General features: G+C 42.0%; 1 protein-coding gene across 1 annotated transcript in view; it reads left to right on the top strand.

Annotated features, from left to right (window-relative positions):
• Positions 1-2156: 2156 nt before the first annotated feature.
• The window catches only part of LOC118427890 (helicase-like transcription factor), a 31331-nt gene continuing 29972 nt past the window's right edge, over positions 2157-3515 (top strand). The window contains exon 1 of the mRNA XM_035837853.1: positions 2157-2203. The gene's annotated coding sequence lies outside the window, so the exon portion shown is untranslated. The remainder of the gene's footprint in view (positions 2204-3515) is intronic.

Raw genomic sequence — 3515 nt, forward strand, 5'->3', positions numbered from 1 at the left:
AATAATGTATTTTATCCCAATCATATAAAATGACCCACTTTAAAGGACAATTACGTAGCACGAAACAAGAACCCGAACTTTACAAACATGCATTTGATAGACAATACATTGGTTTATAATCCATGTGAATTTTAATTGCAGAGCAACTTTGGTATGGGACTTATGATTGTTTAAAGAGAGCATAAAATGACATATTATCAAAATCATGAAATTTGACCCACTTCGACGGACGATTGCATAGCAACAAAACAAGAACCCAAACTTTGCTCGCATTCATCTAATAGCCCTATAGTAGGTTATTATTTGTAGTAAATTGCAAGCGAAAATATTTTATACTTATGGACTTTCAGTGCTTTGAAGTTGGGCAAAATTTCAGATTCTTTACAACCTGAAAACAGTGTATTGTATTCAGGCTGCCCAGGGCCTTAGAATTTACAGGAGATTAACTTTACTGCTATTTCATACAAGTTTAGGCATTGCTCTGATCAGCATATTCTGCCTTTGTTGTTTAGTTAAAGCATTGTTCAGTGATAGTGCCCTTAAGTTGGCCAATTTTCATGTTTTTGAAATGCTCAAATCCGGCAAAATGGCCCCAAAACTTCTTTGGCCTGTTGCCATGGCAACGAGGGGTTCTGAGAAGAAAGAAAGCTATTTTGAGGGGTTGTGTACCAAGTACTATCACTGTGCAAAAAATGAGCCAAATCTATTTTTTGACCGGTGCCACCATTGTTTGACCCTTACAGACATTCGCTCTTAATACACAATCCAATCATTCCAACCTACAGTTCTCTCATTATGAAACAAGTGTTAGGGATTACATTTTCGCACCAAGAAAGAGAAGAATTTTGTACGGATGAGAACGCACTCCGCTAGCAACATGAAAGACCGCACCGACCGGAGCCGGTCTTACGTTGATGCGTTGATTTACTACTGTCACTGGAAGGATACCGGCATTCTTACTATTCATACTGTTGTAAAATCAAGGCGCTAATCAGTTCTTACGGTGAGGACACGCGGCTCATCATCACCTCATTAGCGTTAATGCGCTCCATGTTGTGATATACGGGAACACACCATACAAATTGCAATTCTGCTATTTCCTGCCTGGGGGCGTTGATACACGCATAACAGATCGGACCGGTTTTTCCGCCCCCCAAACAGACCGGACCGGTAATTCCGCGGTCCGGACCGGACCGGTAATTCCGAACACCCTCCTGCTGTGTGCTTGTGCCTGTTTGTGGCCCAGTAATCTCCAAGCAGATCTTGAAGCCTAGCCTCTACCAGGCTCCGTGGATCGGTAGAATCATTATCCTCACCACGTGGTGAGGAAACGTACTCTTCTGGCCGGCTAACTCCCCTAGCGTACTATAGATTCTATTTGTCCAATTTCTACAATTAGACCACCGATCCACGAAGCCTGGTAGAGTCTACTTGAAGCCCAGAAAAGTCTTTTAGATAGAAGCAGAGATACTGTACATGCATTTAAGTTTGCGGGGATTTAATTTCGCGGTAGCGGGAAAAAGGACTTTTCGCGGTGGTTTTAATTTCGCGGTAACACCATAGACTACAGTCTAATACCAAAATAGAAAAATGTTCGCGGTGGTTTTAAGTTCGCGGTGAAGTGGTCACCGCGAAAACCGCGAACATTAATCCACCGCGAACATTTCTGCATTTACAGTAACGTTACATAGCAGCAGGCATACAAAATGAACATTGCACAGTTCCAAAACGTTCATGTAAATAAATGTAAAACAAACAACATGTTGGTAGTTCTACATGACAAAGGGCGGGCCCAGCTTTGAGGAATCTTGTCTAACGGTAAAACAAAAGGCGCCAACCTCTCTAGCCCCTTGTTCTCACCGAGGTGTCACAGGGGTGCCATGAATAAACATTCCTGACAAGTTTGATTTTACCGCTGCTAACACGGGTGATATCATTCAGGGAAAAAGGGTGAGAAGTGTATTAATTCTCCAATTACTTCCTTTCACAATTTTATTCAAGACTTTTAGAAATGATGAATGTATATGACATAATATATAAGATAATACAAATGTAAAAGCATACGATCAGATGAAGTTATACGTTTAATTTTGTATCTTTCATTTACGTACCTCCCCTGCTCTTACTAGTAGTGTTATGATCCAAACAAGGTTAGAGGTCATCAGAAGTTTCGCGGGAATTGTGACGCGGGTCCTGTGAGAGAGTGAGTATTTTCCGTCAGTTTCTGCGCTATTTGGGTAAAATTTCTTCACATTTGTTTCGATTCGTCGCGAGAGAAGGTTGTATGAACGTCTTTAGACTGTTTGAGGTACGTTGAAATGTTAGAAACGCTGTGAAGTTACGTCAGCTGGACAGGCAGACGATATTTGGGGAGGGCTGGCGCCAAAGTGCGCGAAGATCGTGTGATGTGTTGTAGTGTGGGTGGCCGACTGCAGTCCGTTTGGTTTGGACAAGGAGCTTGATGAAAATTTATAGAGGTAGTAGAAATAAAAAGGCTTTGTTAACGAGCTGAAACATAATTTTGTAACGCTTTATACCTCCAAGCTCCTAGAGAAGTCGGCGCGAATTTTCAAGCGTGGATTATCCGTCTGATGTCTCTGATGATCTTCGCGGAATCACTTAAGTGAAAGTGGCTTCGGCTGCATGATTTTGTATGACCAGAATTTTGTTTACCAGAACTTGCAGGACTGGTTTTAGGTGTTTATAAGCCTGACAAATGTGTGTGCATTATTTTTGACCGGTTTCGTCCCACAGAGGAAAGAGGAATGAAATGAAGAATTATGAATAACAAAGAGATACCGTTTAATTTTGACGGATAGGTGTCAACGGACTGTTCCAAAACTTTCATGTGTCGGGGGGTGTAAGACGATGGCCTGAGGGCTGGACTGGAAATTTGTTTGAACATTTATTTACCTAGAAGCTCAAATCGGCCTGCAGGCTGATTTTCATATTTCCCTTTCAAATTTGTAGGTAATACTAGTACTGAATGAGGTGCAGCAAGTAAAGTTTGTCTTCCAGAACAGTCTGTCTTTCATCGCTGTGAGAAGTTCCAGGCCATCCAGACTTTTTCTGACTCAATAAGTTTCTCCAATAGCCTTGGGTGACCAACACGTTTCTTTCAGAAAACGGGTGTCCAGAACAAGAGTTTTCCGGCTGGCTCTCTACTACGAGCCGTATGGCCGGCAAGGAGTAGTCGCGTTGTTTAACAACAGAAGTAACATTTGGTAATGTTCCATATAGCTGACTATTTGTAATGCGTTTCCAGTTCTGTTTATTATTATCAGGCACTATGGCCCATATGGACGGACAGTTGACAGTACATTTTAAAAGAAAGAACAATAATCTACTGTTTAAAATCAAAAATACAGGACTCACATTGCGTCTCGTCGTGCACGTGGTCTGACTCTGTGCACGACCTTACAGTAGTTACTCCAGAAAGTGCTTGTGGAGACAGCATCAGAGCATGACAGCGCTCTTACAATATCGTTCTCGGACGCCAGGAGGCGAGTCGCAAA

Source organism: Branchiostoma floridae, chromosome 12, assembly GCF_000003815.2.
Source record: "Branchiostoma floridae strain S238N-H82 chromosome 12, Bfl_VNyyK, whole genome shotgun sequence".
NCBI lineage: Eukaryota > Metazoa > Chordata > Leptocardii > Amphioxiformes > Branchiostomatidae > Branchiostoma > Branchiostoma floridae.